This window comes from Elephas maximus, chromosome 4, assembly GCF_024166365.1.
Source record: "Elephas maximus indicus isolate mEleMax1 chromosome 4, mEleMax1 primary haplotype, whole genome shotgun sequence".
Classification (NCBI taxonomy): Eukaryota; Metazoa; Chordata; class Mammalia; order Proboscidea; family Elephantidae; genus Elephas; species Elephas maximus.
Window position 1 is genome coordinate 14,043,694 of NC_064822.1, and position 17,897 is coordinate 14,061,590.

General features: G+C 38.7%; 1 long non-coding RNA gene across 2 annotated transcripts in view; it reads right to left on the reverse strand.

Annotated features, from left to right (window-relative positions):
- Positions 1–3,215: 3,215 nt before the first annotated feature.
- The window catches only part of LOC126076570 (uncharacterized), a 56,975-nt gene continuing 42,293 nt past the window's right edge, over positions 3,216–17,897 (reverse strand). The window contains exons 3-5 of one of the 2 annotated variants that reach the window (XR_007517510.1): positions 7,090–7,403; positions 6,475–6,715; positions 3,216–3,236 (exon numbers count right to left, since the gene is read on the reverse strand). This is a non-coding gene — a long non-coding RNA (uncharacterized LOC126076570). Of the gene's footprint in view, positions 3,237–6,388; positions 6,716–7,089; positions 7,404–17,897 lie in introns of those variants that run through there. The other variant, XR_007517509.1, reaches the window with a different exon arrangement.

Sequence of the window (17,897 nt, forward strand, 5' to 3'; positions counted from 1 at the left end):
TTACAACTTTACTTTGTCTTCTTGAGTCACCCTTTGAAGTCTTCTGTTCAAGTCTTTTACTTCAGCATTTCTTCCTTTCACTTTAGTTACTCTACTTTCAAGAGCAACTTTCAGAGTCTCTTCTGACATCCATTTTGGTCTTTTCTTTCTTTCCTGTTTTTTAATGAACTTTTGCTTTCTTCATGTATGATGTCCTTGACGTCATTGCACAACTCATCTGGTCTTCAGCCATTAGCATTCAATGTGTCAAATGACTTCTTGAGATGGTCTCCAAAAGGTGGGATATACTAAAGGTCACACTTTGGCTCTCGTGTAGTTGTTCTACTTTTCTTCAGCTTCAACTTGAAATTGTATATGAGCAATTGATAATCTGTTCCACAGTCATCCCCTGGCTTTGTTCTGACTGATGATATTGAGCTTTCCATTGTTTCTTTCCACAGGTAGTAGATTTGATTCATGTATATTCCATCTGGCAATGTTGTTGTAAAAAACATATTTGTAATGAAGAAGTTGTTGGTCTTGCAAAATTCTATCATGCTATCTCCAGCTTTGTTTCTATCACCAAGGCCATATTTTCCAACTACCAATCCTTTTTCTTTGTTTCCAACTTTTGCATTCCAATCTCCAGTAATTATCAATACAGCTTGATTACATACTTGATCAATTTCAGACTGCAGAAATTGGCAAAAACTTCAGTTTCTTCATATTTAGCCTTAGTAGTTGCTGTGTAAATTTGAATAATAATAGTATTAACTGATCTTCCTTGTAGGTGTATGGATATTAGCCTATCGCTGACAGCGTACTTCCGGACAGATCTTGAAATGTTCTTTTTCACGGTGATTGTGACCTCATTCCTCTTTAAGTAGTCATTAGCAGCATAGTAGACCATGTGATGGTCTGATTCAAAATGACCAATACCAGGCCATTTCAGCTCACTAATGCCTAGGACGATGATCTTCATGAGTTTCATTTCATTTTTGAGGACTTCCAATTTTCCTAGATTCATACTTCATACATTCTAGGTTCTGATTATTAACGGATGTTTGCAGCTGTTTATTCTCATTTTGAGTCATGCCACATCAGCAAATGAAGGTCCTGAAAGCTTGACTTCATCCATGTCACCAAAGTCGACTATCCTTTAAGGAGGCAGCACTTCCCCAGTCATATTTTGAGTGCCTTTCAACCTGAAGGAAACTCTGGTGGTGTAGTGGATAAGAGCTATGGCTGCTAGCCAAAAGGTCAGCATTTCAAATCCACCAGGCACTCCTTGGAAACCCTGTGGGGCAGTCAGTTCTACTCTGTCCTATAGAGTCACCATGAGTAGGAATTGACTCAACAGCAACAGGTTTGGTTTTTGGTTTTGGATTTCAATCTAAGGGGCTCATTTTTTAGCACTATATCAGACAGTGTTCCACTGCTATTCATAAGGTTTTCTTTCATTGGCCAGTTTTTTCAGAAGTAGACTGCCAGGCCCTTCTTTCTAGTCTGTCATAGTTGGAAAACTCACCTGTCCACCAAGGGTAACCCTGCTGGTATTTGAAATATTGGTGGCAAAGCTTTCAGTATCACAGCTACATGCAAGCTACCATAGTAAGACAGACTGACAGGCATCTTCTAACAGTGGCTATAAACTCCTTGAGAAGGGGGGTCACTGGGCTTTTATTTGCACTGTAGCATCTATTTCAATGTGAAAGAGTACTCAGACATTGGTTGAATCAATGGTAACATGGTAGACAGAGAAGCATGAATAGAAGGTGTTGACAATGTTGGAGTTTGCCAAGGAAGATTAGCTGTGCAGCTGAAGAGACCTCAAGGTTTGGCATTTTCATGGTCAATTTTCCATAATTCAGAGTCTGGTTTTTAGCCACACTAGTACCAGTTACCATCAAGTAAACTTCAACTCATGGCAACTTCATGTATTTCAGAGTAGAAGTGTGGGCTCCAGGATTCTCAATGGCTGAATTCTCAGAAGTAGTCTACCAGGTCTTTCTTCTGAGGTACCTCTAGATGGACTCAAATTTCCAAACTTTTGGTTACCAATGAGTGCATTAACTCTTTGCACCACCCAGGGATGCCACACTGACTCAGATGTTTATTAGGAATGATTTATACAACATATTAGAGATTTTTAGCTCTGAATGTGTCTCAGAGAGAGAGAATCACGATTAAATGACTTAGTGGAAATGTTAGTAACTGTAAGTCATAGCTTTATCGACAGCCAGGCAATATGCTAGTATTTTACACAATTTTTTTTCCTAAAATGAGTAGATAGCATTGGAGCGTAAAGGTTAAATGACTGCTCAGGGTTATGACACCATAAGTGATAAGACCAGATCTCTAACAGCAAAGCTTAGGCTTTTCCCATTACATCTCATTGGATCTTTCCCCAAAACTGTCAGTAGAAAACTTAAACCATCTCAAAGTAGGGGGCTACTACTGTCTGTCAGGTTGTCATGCTGTGATGGCTTGCATGTTGCTATGGTGCTGGAAGTTATGCCACTGGTACTTCAACTTGTGGACAGGTTTCAGTACAGCCTCCAGACTAAGACAAACAAGGAGAAAAGGTCTGATAATCTACTTCTGAAAATTAGCCAATAGAAATACTATTGAACACAGAATATTGTCCAAGACTTTGACTCTCTTTGGGTTCATCATCATAAGGTACCAGTCCCTAGGGAAAGACATCACGTTTGGAATATGGACAGCCAGCAAAAACGAGAGAAAGCTTCAATGAGATGGACTGACATTACAGCCACAAAAAAGGACTCAGCCATGCCAATAATCATGAAGTTGGTGCAGGACCAGACAACATTTTGTTCTGTTATACATGGACTCGCCATGAGTCAGTGCTGACTTGATGGCAACTAATAACAACAACAACAAGAATGAAAGGGGAAATAGTATTTATATGTCTCTCCTCCAGGTGAGGTGCTTTCAAATGCATTATCTTATTTAATCCTTTTAAGGAAGAAGTATCTTTGCCATTACAGAAATGGGATAACTTCAAAATTATACAATTAGCAAATGAGTTGACTTAGTCAAAAGAAGTAGCATAAAAGTCATTAATAGAAACAGTGCAGTAATTATATCAACTTAAAAGACAAAAAGAAACTGGGAATAGTACCCACTTATTCACTTCTTTAAATGAAAATAATGCCCACCTTTGAGATAAGAGCTGGTATGTCAACAAAATAATATCCAGTATTGCTGGTCTTCTCCTATCAGTCATAACATAGCTGAAAATAGTTTAAAGAGAATGCCTTTTATTTTGTGTCCAGCTGGAAACTACATTCCCAAACTTTACCTGGAAGCTACCTAGGGACTAGAGAAACCACCACCGTGGAGGTCAGCCCTGACATTTATGAACATTGATGAACAAATTACATCAGACAAACTTGATTTCTTTTCCTGATGGTAGTATAAAATTGGTAGAAAAGAGGAAGACAATAGGTGGCATGTATGCTTATTTTAACAGAATGTGATTGTTGTTATGTGCCACTGAATAGATTCCAACTCATAGTGACCCCCACATACAACAGAATGAAACACTGCCTGGTCCTATACCATCCTTACAATCGCTGTTATCTTTGAACCCATTGTTGCAGCCACTGTGTCAATCCATCTAGTTGAAGGTCTCCCTCTTTTCCTTGACCCTTTACTTTTACCAAGTATCATGTCCTTCTCCAAGGACTGGACCTTCCTGACAACATGTCCAAAATATGTGAGATGAAGTCTCGTTATCCTCTCTTCTAAGGAGCATTCTGGCTGTAGTTCCTCCAAGACAGATTTGTTCATTCTTCTGGCAGTCCATGGTATATTCAATATTCTCTGTCAACATCATATTTCAAAGACATCGATTCTTCTCTGATCGTCCTTATTCATTGTCCAGCTTTCACATGCATATGAGGCAATTGAAAACACCATGGCTTGGGTCAGGTGCACCTTAGTCTTCAGGGTGACATCTTTGCTTTTCAACACTTTAAAGACATTTTTTGCAGCAGATTTGCCCAATGGAATACATCATTTGACTTCTCGACTGCTGCTTCCATGGGCTTTGATTGTGGCTCCAAGTAAAATGAAATCCTTGACAATTTCAGTCTTTTATCCATTCATCATGATGTTGCTTACTGGTCCAGTCGTGAGAATTTTTGTTTTCTTTATGTTGAGGTGTAATGCATACTGAAGGCTGTGGTCTTTGATATTCATCAGTAAGTGCTTGAAGGCCTCTTCACTTTCAGCAAGCAATGTTGCATTATCTGCAGGTTGTTAATGAGTCTTCTTCCAATTCTGATGCCCCGTTCTTCTTCATATAGTCCAGCTTCTTGGATTATTTGCTCATCATACAGATTACATAAGTATGGTGAAAGGATAAAACCTTAATGCATACCTTTTCTGATTTTAAACCACACAGCATCTCTTTGTTCTGTTCGATGACTGTCTCTTGGTCTATGTACAAGTTCCACATGAACACAACTAAGTGTTCTGGAATTCCCATTCTTTGCAATGTTATCCATAATTAGTTATGATCCACACAGTTGAATGCCTTTGTGCAGTTGCTGGTGTCTCAGTGACTAAAGTACTCAGCTGGTATCCAGAATGTCTGCTAACCAGCTACTCTACGAGAGAAAGATGTGACAGTCTGCTTCTAAAAAGATTTACAGACTTGAAAATCCCATGGGGCAGTTCTACTCTGTCCTATAGGGTCTCTATGAGTTGGAATTGACTCAATGGCAGTGGAGGCTTGCTCTAGATTGAATTGTGTCCTCCAAAAATATCTGTCGACTTGGCTAGGCTATGATTCCCAGTATTGTGTGATTGTCCATTTTGTTATATGATGTAATTTTCCTATGTGTTGTAAATCCTGTCTCTACGGTGTTAACGAGGCAGGGTTAGAGGTAGTTATATGTTAATGAGGCAGGACTCAGTCAACAAGATCAGATTGTATCTTAAGTCAATCTCTTTTGATATACAAAAGAGCGAAGCAAGCAGAAAGATAGGGAGACATCACACCGCTAAGAAAGTAGTGCCAGAAGAGCGCATCTTTTGGACCTGGGGCCCCTGCACTGAGAAGCTCCTAGTCCAGGGGAAGACTGATGACAGGGACTTTCCTCCAGAGCCAACAGAGAAAGCCTTCCCCTGAAGCCAATGCCCTGAATTTGGACTTAAAGCCTACTAGACTGTGAGAGAATAAACTTCTGTTTGTCGAAGCCATTCATTTGTGGTATTTATGTTATAGCAGCACTAGATAACTAAGACAAGGTTTTCTAACAAAATACTTGATAGTATTTTCATGACATTTTCCTTTATAAAGAAATGCAAAAAGGTTTGGAAATAATCACTTTACATTTGGAAGTAGTAGCTACATTGTGGTTAATAAAGGGAAATAATGAAAAATCCAGTGGAGCTATGTCTTTTCAGGTAGTGAAAAACAGTAAGGATGAGAGGGTTAAAATCCAAAAATGCCAACACGTAGAGAAAGACAAAACTCTGCCAAAAAAAAAAAAAAAATCAGGGAAAGGAAAAATTACACATGATTTGGAACAGCGATTTCAAACATAATGGAAAGCAGATAAACTTTCAGAATAGAATCTTAAAAGACAGAATTGGAGATAATTTGCTAAATGAGTTCTAATCCAAAGGTTCCTCAAAGGACCTGCCAGATTAAAATCATGTTAGAAATACATGAAAACAGTAGATAGCTGGTTTCTATTTGATTTTCCTAACTGTGGGCCACGTTGCCCCTTGTGAGATGAATATCTTAAAGAAGTGTCAGATAAGTCATTCTTCCCATGAGTCACTGGGGGCTGTAGATTCATCTACAAAAGTGTTCATTTGTCTGGTGTGCTTATCTCTCATCCAATCAATATTGATCCATCTTACTGTAACCATCTTGCATAAACGTTTGCTTTTTAAAAAAATTGTTCACTGTAGTTTTATTTCTTCCCTGTTCATTCAATATTTTTCTCTTTCTAGTAGAAAAAGTTATCAGAAGGTTCCTATTTTCTCATTAAAAAAAATAATAATAATGCCCTCTATTTTCAGTGATTTGTTGAAAAGTGGAATGGGCAGGAGGAATAATTCTAATAAAAGTATCCTTTTCTTTTTTAGTTTTTTTTTCCTTTTTTTTTAAAATGGGTAAAGAATTTTCTTTGAAGCAAAAGTTGTTCAACTGTCTCATTTATGAAAATACCCTCCTTGTTTGTGCTTTGAATATGCTATTTATTTGCTAAAAACCCTGTCTTGGTACTACGAAATCTATGGCAGAAAATGTAACACCCAAATACTAAACTCCCCTCACCCAAATACATTAAAGTAGAAGATAGAGTCATACAAATTTAAATCTGGAAGAATTCTTAAGAATTATAGCCTGGTTGATATAAGCTTCTCTACAGTGTCATTTATTCTAATAAAATCCAGTAAGTTCACTCTCTTACAATCACATGTCAAAAAAGGGGACCCCAAGTAAATAATCACCATATTAGCCAGGGTAGTGGCTACACTGACGAAGAGGCTGGAAGAAAATGGAAGGGCATGTCTCTCTCATGTAGCAGCCTGGAGGCAGGCAGGCGGCCCAGAGTTGTAGGCAGCGGTGTTCTTGAGGTTATCCAGGGACCTAGATCCCTTCTGTCTTGTTATGCCACCATCTTCCAGTCTGTTTCTTTTCTGGTCTGTGGAGTCAAATCTGGCTCCACCGCTACCAAGTCTACATTCCAGTCTATGGGAAGGAGGATAGAAAAAGGAAGATCAGCTGGGTAGTACACACAGCTCTTTATCTAGAAAGTAGTCACAAACTCATACCTGACTACATCCTGTTAAAAATCCAGGTGGATAGGGTAGGAGCTGAGATTTGGAGGTGGGGTCTATTACTAAAAAGAAAAAGGAGAAAATCTATCCTGGTGATAATTAGTAATCTTTTTCGTAATTACCCACCTAAAAATAAATAAATAAATAAATAACTTAAGGATGATGTGGTTGTGACCAGTCAGAGACAGGACTGAAATTATCACTTGAAATAAGTTTGTGCATCATTTTTTGAAAAATTAGAAAACATATTGCAAGTAGTTGGGAGTGAGAAAACAACATTCATACCATGAATTTTTCTTTCACAAAGTTGCTGAAGTCCATCCGTTGCTTTCCAGTCCAAAGACACTGTCAGTTAGCCACCTATTAACACTGGACTTTGGACGTGTTATCAGGAGAGACCAGTTCCTGGAGAAGGACGTCATGCTTGGTAAAGTAGAGGGTCAGCAAAAAAGAGGAAGACCCTCGATGAGATGGATTGACACAGTGGCTGCAACAATGGGCTCAAACACATCAATAATTGTGAGGATGGTGCAGGACCAGGCAGGATTTCCTTCTGTTGTGTGTAGGGTTGTTATATGTTGGAACCAATTCAAAGGCACCTAACAACAACAATAAAACAAATCATGAAGATAGCAAGTTGGAACAAAAATGATGGCAACTAACAACAACCAAACACAGTAGCCTCCCAGTTGGTCTCCCTGACTTCCAGTTTGTCTTAAGCCTAATCTCTCTGATAAGTGGCATATTCCTGAAATGATAGCATTGCTTGTCTCAGTTCCCTCCCCAACAGCTGTTGGTGGCTTCACATTTCCTGTCAAATCCTGGAGTCTCTGCCTGGAGTTCATGGTCTTCGATGATCTGGCCCCCGAACTAGCCAACAATGAGATATCCTTTGTCATTCCTGCTTACAGGGTCCAGGCAGACATGCACACAAGCACTGCTTTGAATGCTAGGTCTCCTAATCTTTTTATCCTTTGTTACCACAAAATGCTTTCATTTTGATTCCTTTATACTTTTTGTTTGCGTTTGAAGTCTTTTCCCTGTTAATGACCTCACAGTGGCTGTTTCCCCCATTTGAAGAAAGAACAAAGCATTAGACACCACCATCCTGCATTTCATGCCTATTAGTTCCTTATTAAAGTATCATACGATGCAAACAGCTGTTTTCAGGGCCCTTTTTACTTTAAGCTCCTGACACAAAGAAAGTATACTCTATGGCAAATCACTGTGAATCACCCCAGAAGGCAGAACTAGCTTCTTTCAGAAGTAATCACTCCTGATGGGATCCCAAACAATATATATGTATATTTAGAAGAAGAAGAAAAAAAAAATCAGTCAAGAACATTCTTTTATGACCAGTTGGTAAGACAGACTTAACATAATGTCTTTAGCCCTAAAAGTATCTCCACATGCCTTTCATCTCAATTAGCTACTGCAACAACCCAGGCAAAGAAAACAAAAGTTCCTTTCAGAAAGCTAGGTCTAAGGGCAGAAGGCAAATGGGTAATTGGATGCCTCTCCATGGCATAAGCTTCACAGATAGAGCCATGGGGAGCCAGCTGGTGGCTGGCTAATGTAGCAGACAAGAACAGTATTTGTTTAGCAATACTTAGTTCTGCCTGAATTCTATAACAGTATTATACAGGCTCACTAGTCCAAACACCTCTTTGATCTTTTCGCTTACATTTTATAAAGTGCTTTGTTCCTCCCTCCCTAAACCTTATTAATATTTGCTCTTCGGAAAGACCGAGATGTAGGTTCATTTTACCTCTGGGTGAATTAAATCAATGGGCCACCCTGTCAGGAACATTTTCCTCTGAAGCCTAATCTGTTCTTGTAGAACACAAGATCTTGACTATCCAAGGAGTGGCTGGTGATTCGAACTGCTGACCTTTTGGTTAGCAGCCAAGCTCTAAACCACTGTACCTCCAGGGCTCCTATGAGTTAGCAGTATTTTTTCTAAGTAATAATGGTAATAACAAAAACAGTATTATTTAATACTATTGTTTTAGACAAAATGTGATATAATGACCCATAGTAAATCTCTAAAAACAGTAAAATAGTAAGGCACAGTTGAACAAGTATGGATTTTCTGAGTAGTAAAAGTACATCAGAGTCCCTAAGCATGGCAAAGAGTTAATGGGCTCAGCTGCTAACTGAAAGACTGGCCATTTGAGTCTACCTAGTGGTACCTCAGAAGAATGTTCAGACAACCTACTTCTGAAAAATCAGCCATGGAAAACCCTACTGAGCACAGTTCTATTCTGACACACAGGGTCACCATGAGTCAGAATTGATTAGATGGCAACATTTTTTGTTGTTTTGTTCGTTTGTTTTTTAATAGAGAAATGTTCAACCATGGGAGTTTCTTATATCCATGGTGGATACTAAGAAACATCCATTCCTCTCCCTTAAAGACCGTCAATAAAGGGGTTGAATTCCAATTCCATTCTGTGAGCATTTATGAAGATGAATTGGGCTGAATTTAACTGAGGAAGCTTTGAGGAGCTCAGTTTTCCACAGGGGCATTACATAGGATTGTTAGAGAACAATAAGGCAAGCACCTTTGTTATGGAAGGCTCATCTGTTTTTTGCTTTTAGCAAGTAAAGGGGTATTATAAAAATGGTACACTGAAGTGGTGATGAAATCATATTTGTTAAATTTGCTCCCTATGTGGACAAGTATAGCAAATTTCTTGGAGGACAAGGTAGAAAAGTTTTTATCTAAGCTCTTAAATTTACCTTTCTCTGGAGTTACTTATTGTTAGGTGCCATTGAGTTGGTTCCAAATCATAGTGACCCTATGTTCAACAGAACCAAACACTGCCCGGTCCTGCTCCATCCTCAAAATCGTTGCTATGTTTAAGCCTGTTGTTGTAGCCACTGTGTCAATCCATCTCATCCAGGGTCTTCCTCTTTTTCACTCACCCCCTACTTTATCAAGCATAGTGTCCTTCCCCAGGGAATGGTCCCTTCTGATAACATGTTCAAAGTACATGAGACAAAATCTCACCATCCTCACTTCCAAGGAGCACTCTGGATGTATTTCTTCCAAGACAGATTTGTTCGTTTTTCTGAGAGTCCATGGTATATTCAGTATTCTTTGCCAACACCATAACTCAAAGGCATCGATTCTTCAATCTTCCTTATTTTATTCATTGTTCAGCTTTCACTTGCATATAAGGCTTGAGTCAGGAGCACCTGAGTCCTCAAAGTGACATTTTTTGCTTTTTAACACTTTAAGGAGGACTTTGTAGCAGATTTGTCCAATGCAATACGTCATTTGGTTTTCTGACTGCTGTTTTCATGGGTATTGATTGTGGATCCAAGTAAAATGAAATTCTTGACAATATCAATCTTTTCTCCATGCATCATGATGTTGCTTACCAGCCGAGTTGTGAGGATTCTTGTTTTCTTTATGTTGAGGTGTAATCCACAGTGAAAGCTCTGGCCTTTGATCTTCATCAGTCCTCTTCACTTTCTGAAAGCAAGGTTATGTCAGCTGCATATCACAGGGTGTTAATGAGTCTTCCTCCAATCCTGATGTTGCATTCTTTATGTTGTCCAGGTTTCTTGATTTTAAACCATACAGTATCCCCTTCTCTGTTGGAACAACTGATCTATGTAGAGATTTCTCATGAGCATAATTGAATGTTTTGGAATTTCCATTCTTTGCAGCATTATCCATTATTTGTTATGATCCACACAGTCAAATGCCTTTGCATAGTCAATAAAACACAGGTAAACATCCTTCTGGTGTTCTCTACTTGCAGCCAAGATCCATCTGACTTCAGCGATGATATACCTTGTTCCTAGTCTTCTTCTGAATCTGGCTTGAATTTCTGGCAGATTCCCGTCAATGTACTGCTCCAGCTAATTTTGAATGATCTTCAGCTAAATTTTACTTGCATGTGATATTAACAATATCTTTTGATAATTTTTACATTTCATTCGATTGCCTTTCTTTGTAATGGGCACAAATATGGATCACTTCCAGTTGGTTTTCCAGATAGCTGGCTTCCACACTTCTTGGCATAGGTGAGTGAGCATTTCCAGGGCTGAATCTGTTGAAGCATCTCGATTGGTATTTTGTCAATTCCCAGAGCCTTGTTTTTCACCAATGCCTTCAGTGCAGCTTGGACTTCTTCTTTCAGTACCATCGGTTCTTGATTGTATGCTACCTCCTGAAATGGTTGAACATCAACCAGTTCTTTTTGGTACAGTGACTGTGTATTCCTTCCATCTGCTTTTTATGCTTACTGTTTCATTGAGTATTTTGCCTATAGAATCCTTCAAAATTGCAATTTGAGGCTTGAGTTTTTTCTTCAGTTCTTTCAGTTTGAGAAATACCCAGCATGTTCTTCTCTTTTGGATTTCTAAATCCAGGTCTTTGCACGTTTCATTATAATATTTTACTTTGCCTTCTCAAGCTGCCCTTTGAAATCTTCTATTCAGCTCTTTTACTTCATCATTTCTTCCATTCACTTTAGCTACTCTATGTTCAAGAGAAAGTTTCAGAGTCTCCTCCGGCATCCATTTTGTTTTTTTTTCTTTCTTACCTGTCTTTTTAATGACCTTTTGTTTTCTTCATGTATGATGTCCTTGATGTCTTCCCACAACTCGTCTGGCTTTTGGTCATTACTATTCAGCATGTCAAGTCTATTCTTGAGATGGTCTCCAAATTCGGGTGAAATATACTCAAGGTCATATTTTGGTTCTCGTGGACTTGTTTTAATTTCCTTCAGCTTCAACTTTAACTTGCACATGAGCAATTGATGGTATGTTCTGCAGTCAGCCTCTGTCTTCTGACTGATGACATGGAGCTTCTCTATTGTCTCTTTCCAGAGATGTAGTAGATATGATTCCTGTGTTGTTCATCCGGTGACCAGTATAGTCACCATTTATGTGGTTGAAGAAGGTATTTGCAATGAAGAAGTCATTGGTCTTGCAAAATTCTATCATTTAATCTTCAGCATCATTTCTATCATTTAGGGTGTAGAAAAACAGGAGACAACACATTTGTTTCTTTTTTTTTTAAGTTCAGTGAAAACAGAAAAGTTTAATTAGTTAAAACATAGGCTCTAAATCTATTTCTGGTAAAGCAAAACCAACTATAAAGTTTACTAACTTTATGAAATTCTTCTTGCTTCACCCTTTGCCTGGAATAACTATTCTCTATCCCCCGCTGCCCTTCCCATCCACTTTACCTGGCTAAAGCTTTCTTAACCTTCAAGAATTCCTGCAGCAGGCATTTCCCCCATGGATATTTCCGTCTCCTTTCTTGTTCTCTCTCCTTCCCTTTCCACCCCCCTGGTTTTGCTGCTCTGAACTCCTTTAAACTCTGTCCATTGCACTTAACACATCCTGGTTTTATGTGTCACAACTTGCATGTTTGTCTTCTCCAAAATGTTGTGTCTTATGCATCTTTACGTTCTTAGCACCTGGCACAGCAGGGTAGGAGATACACAAGTGTCCAAGTAAATATGGGAAAAAGAACAGTGAAATGTGCACAAACGTGTCAGTTGTTTGGCTAGAGTAGACGGGACGAAGGGATCCCCTGCCGTAACTGTGTGTATAACTCCAGAGTCTGCAGTATGTGAAATACCGATAAGAATGAATCTAGAAAAAAAAAATCAGGAAGTAGCACGTTAACTCTGGTTGTCTCTGAAAAGCTGTGTCTGTGGACCTCTCTGTGTCTGTTACCTAAAGTAAAGGTATCAAATATGGAGACTGAACAGAAGCAGCTTTGTTCAGACTTTAGTTAGGATGCTCTTATCCCAGCCTGAGTCAAACATCTAGCCTGTGTGAAAACATCTGCATAGAATCCAGAGGCTTTTATATTCTTTAGATTAGAAAATATAATTTTTACAATGTAGTCTTGGAGCAGATAGCCCCAGACCCCTGGAAGTCATCATAACAATTTAAACTTCAGCTTCACAGCATATGAGTGATAGTAATAAAATATTAATTGTGTGCTTTTGATACACTCAGAAAGTGCTTTACATGTATCATGTTATTTAATTTTTATAACAACCTTACAGGACAGCAGTTTTTCACAGTTTACATATGTGTAAACAGAGGCTCAGAGGGGCTAAGTAACTTAAATCTTCATGGTAAAACCAGAACTTCAATTAGTGCTTACCCTTCTCCAAAATCTCCCCCTACCTATAGGGGGAACCACATTGTCCCGTGGAAGGGTCCAGCATTGCCACCAAGATGCTCCTAGGAACATTTGGTGGATCTCAAATTGATACATTCAAATTAAGCAATACCTTTCAAACAAGCCTAAATAACAACAGAGAGGCTGCACCGTTTTTCCTTTCTGAGCATCGCCTTTATTAAGTGGTCTCATTGGTGTAGCAGAAAGATTGCTGATCCTGAAGACAATCAGCCTTTAAGCCTCGCCTTGGTTGCAAACTTGTTTTGTGATCTTGGATAAGTTACTCAGTCACACAGCATCTCAAGTTTCTATAAAATGTAAAGACTGGTTAAGAATTATTCCCAGGGTCCCTTTAAGAGCTAGTCTTTTATTTTTTTTTTTTTTTCCATTTCTCCTGCACAATTAACAAGGATGATTGAATAGGTTCTGCCTTTTCATTTTGTTTTATAGCAGCTTAATTTTGAAAAAAAAGTTACATAGAAAACTAAGGCTGGCTGTGCTGAGTATTCACAATAGGGCTTTCTTGGCTGCTTTATAGCATGTGTCCTTTGCATGTGGCTATGAAACGTGCCTTCCTATCAGGGTCTAAGGACAGAAAAACACAGGGACACTTCTGGGCTTAGGACTGATGTCTGGGCTGTAGTGAAGACATTCAGGCACTCAGGATCTTGGCCATTTTCAAGAGATCTGCCTAAAGAGTTGCACAAGCAGATTTTTTCAGACCTTCTTCTGTACAATTTTTACTAAGGTAACTATAGCACATTTGTGATTTCTCAATCATTAAACCAAAACATATGGCCATTTCCTCTGCTGTCCTTATTTGTACAGTACTTTTTTCTAGATGCTTCATCCTCACTAGGTGCTTCACGGAAACCCTGGTGGCATAGTGGTTAAGTGCTATGGCTGCCATCCAAAAGGTTAGCAGTTCGAATCTGCCAGGCGCTCCTTGGAAACTCTATGGGGCAATTCTGCTCTGTCCTCTAGGGTCACTATAAGTTGGAATCGACTCGATGGCAGTGGGTGGGTGTTTTTCAGGTGCTTCATGTACTCTGTTATAATGATGATTTTTTTGAACAACATGTTGTTTAAGATATTGTTTAAACTCTGATATGTCTCTTATTTTTCTTATTTACCTTCTCAAATCGAACCGTACAGATTTATTCTGCCCTTTCACAAACACAAATACATTATGCTCATTCAATTTTGTATTGATTTTGTGCAAGGCTAAAAACAAACAAAAAAGATATCCTCTTATCTTAAGAAGAATTTTATATAAAAATATATGTATTTAAAACAAGTGTACTTTTAGGTCTAGCCATAATGTTTGTCTTGAAGTATATTAATTCAATCAGCTCCATTTTTTAATTAAGTACTTGGGAATATTATGCCAATATGACTGGTACAGCTGTGGAATCTTGAACTGATTGGTTTTCCTTCACTCATGTTGGTCCCCCTATTGCATTCGACTTTTATATCTCCAGGCTTTCCACATCTGGTTACCTCCAGGCTTGGGGTGAGAGATGTTAGTTGTATCCTGAGAGCAGACACCTGCTGTACACCGACTGGTGACATGGGGGTCCTAGATCCCTTCCTAATCGGTGTCACATAAAACACGACTGCCCTGGGCTGCAGTTGACCTGCTCAAAATCTCTTTTAATCTTTCAGTTGGACACAAAAATTATTTATAGAGATAAACTGCTTATCATTTATAAAATTTGGTACTTAGAAGTCCCATTTTATAGAAGAATACAGGGGCAACCCAAGAAGTATGCATCCAACCAACAATGAAGATTATTAGTGACCTTGCTTCAATAACCCTGTACTCATTTTCTGTTTCTGTTGTAAAAAATTAGCTTAAAACAATACTGATTTATTATCTTACAGTTCTGGAGGGAAGTTTTAGAGGGCAGCTCTGGAAGGCAGAAGTTCAAATGGATCTCACTAGGCTAAAATCAAAGGGGCAGTGGGTTCATTCCTTTCTGGAAACTCCAGAGAGAATCCATTTCCTTGCCTTTTCTAGACTCTAGAGGCCAACTATATTACTTATGCAGGGGTCCATTCTTCCGTCTTCAAAGCTAATAATGCTGGGCCAAGTACTTCCAATGCTACCAACTCTTTGGTTCTCCCTCTTACTACTCACCCTTCCATTTCTAAGATTCCTTGTGATTGTATTGGGCCCACCTAGGTAATCCAGGATAGTGTCTTTATTGTGATTCCCAACCTACTTGCAATTAGATAATTGTCTTATTGTGTGTATGCCTATCCTTTCTCCTCTTTTTTCTTCGTTGTTTTGATAAATTTTCCTTTATTCCCCATTTGGATTATTTACCCCAGAAGCTGCGAGATACAAATATTGCTGCTTTAAGCCACAAAGTTTTGAATTCTTACTGTCAGAAATGCTACTCCTGAAAATGGTAAGAACACTTTTTATCCGTAGTCTAACTCTGACTACCTGTTCTAAAGAGCATGAAATTATATACCTTGTAGAGTCTAGTAAGTGAGGAAACCTTTCACTCTTTCCAGCTCTCCATTAGGTATGGGCTCCTATATTCTTTGAGGAAAAAGGTCTTAACGTCACTTTCCAAACCCATACATAAATATTTTAGAGTTTTTCCTAAGAAATAATCAAGACAAAGAATAGTCTATATGAAGAGCTGTGTTACCCCTACCCTGTTGGAACTGTCTCACCTCCTGTTTCTTCTTCATTGGGGTCAAATCAATATTATCCAAGTCAAAATAGGGATAACTCACGTGCACAGTCATGGGTCAAAACCCCATGAGGAGAATGGAAAGAATTCTATTAAAGTAAAAAAGACACAGAAAAGGTCTTTTGCTCTCAATTCAAGTTCAATTTCATCAAGATCTAGAGGCAGCTGGAGTGAAGTTTCCTATAAAATCAAGACAAACATTCATCGAGAGCCCTTATATAAAATTATTGGTCTAGAGGTTTGATGCTTTCTTAAAAGTGGAAAAGTGTAATTCCAGACATCAGTGAAGATATTATGCTCATCTAAAAAAAAAAAAAAATTAAGCATCTACTGGCTCAGAATTAATAGTTTAGCCAAACAAACCATAACATATTCCATAGCTTTACATTGATTTTAAATTTTAGGCCTCAGGTAGTCACATAAGAAGAGTATTGCTTCCCAGTTGGTGCCTGGAGAGTCAAATCTAAAATAATATACAATAAAGCTGAGCTAGAAATATAATTTGTAATTTAATCAACTATTATAATTACTAAAAAATGAATTTCTAAAAAAAATCACCAAAATAAATGAAAAATTGCAAAGGATTTTCATATTTAGGAAAGGAAAGTATAAAAGATAGATGAATTTGAGTTGTGCCCATAAGACTATGTCTACGAGGATCTACTTTGGACCTCTGTGACTATTTACACAATATATTAGAATGTATCTCTCTGCTGATCTTCTGTCAATATATAATTAAAGGAGGATGTAGTGAGAAACCATAGCACTTTGTAGCACACTGTCACTAGCCACTCATAAGGTAAGTAATCACTCAAAAATGTATAAGTTGTGATCCCATTAATATAGTCCTATCCATGTCGACAGGCACTGTAAGCCCCTAAATACACATAAAGCAATTTTTTTTAGAATCACGGAATATTATCAGTGGAGGGGATTTTGAAAATTTCATGGCCTAATCTATTAATTTCACAGATGAGAAAGCAGAGGCTCGAGAAGATTAAAAAGATAGCTATTAGTGGCAAGGCAAGAACCAGACGTCAGTTGGCATTCAACCCTGTAGCTTCCTTCCTTGCCTGTGTGTGTAAAGGAAATACATAGCCTAGTAACTTTTTGTATTTGGTTTTCCCAATGGTATAGAAGTCCAAATCCAATGTATGAATATTCTCATAATTTTAAGTACTACTAAAAAATAGACATACACATGGTTATAATTCTCAGAAACTGTATATTCAGAAATAAGGAGTGCCCACAAGTAGAAGGTACATTCACTGGGGTTAGCCCTGGGGCCGAGCCATGCATCAGCACCTCAGGCCTTCTCACAGCCCACCTCATGGGAATAGTTTAAGCCAGGGCCTCAGAACTACAAGGCCTTGGAGCTGGAGAATGCTACTGTAGGTCCACCCTGCGATGCGAGCCCTTCCACTCTCAGGAGAGCAGAGCCCACGAATGAAATCTCAGCTTTAGCTCACAGGCAGACTACTGGTGGACCCCAGTGGGACATACAATTATGTGATTTTCTGCGTTCGCCATAACCAAATGTTATGTCATGCTAATATGTGAAGGTATATTTTTGTGTATTGTGTTGAGTCCTTTATAAGCATTATTTCATTTAATCCTTATAACTCTCTACTTAATTGTCACCATTATTTGTATGTTATTAGGTTTAAAGAAACAAGCCCTGGTGGCAAAACAGTTAAGTGTCCAGCTGCTAGCAAAAAGGTTGGTGGTTCAAGCCCACCCAGGCGGCTCCTCTGGAGAAAGACCTGGAGATCTACCCCCATAAAGACTGCAGCCAAGTAAATGCCATGAGGCAGCTCTACTCTGTCACATGGGATCACAATGAGTCAAAATCGAGTCAATAACAACAGGCTTAGAGAGGTGAAGTGACTTGCTCAAAATAACACATCTAGCAAATGACTGAGCTGGGATCCCATAGGGAGAATGCGGGAAGGAATCAGAAAAGGCTGATTTCAATTCTAGACCTGCAAACTGCTGAAATAAAATGAGGTCTATTGGTGCCCCCACTGTTAGCTTACCATAGCAAATTAGAGAGTATTTATACCTTAAAGAAAGGAGCACTTGTGGCACAGTGGCTAAGCGCTCAGCTGCGGACCAGATGCTCCATGGGAGAAAGATGTGACAGTCTGCTTCTGTAAAGATTAACCACTGCCATCTTTATAGAAGCAGGCTGCCACCCTTTTCTTCCACAGAGTGGATGGTGGCTT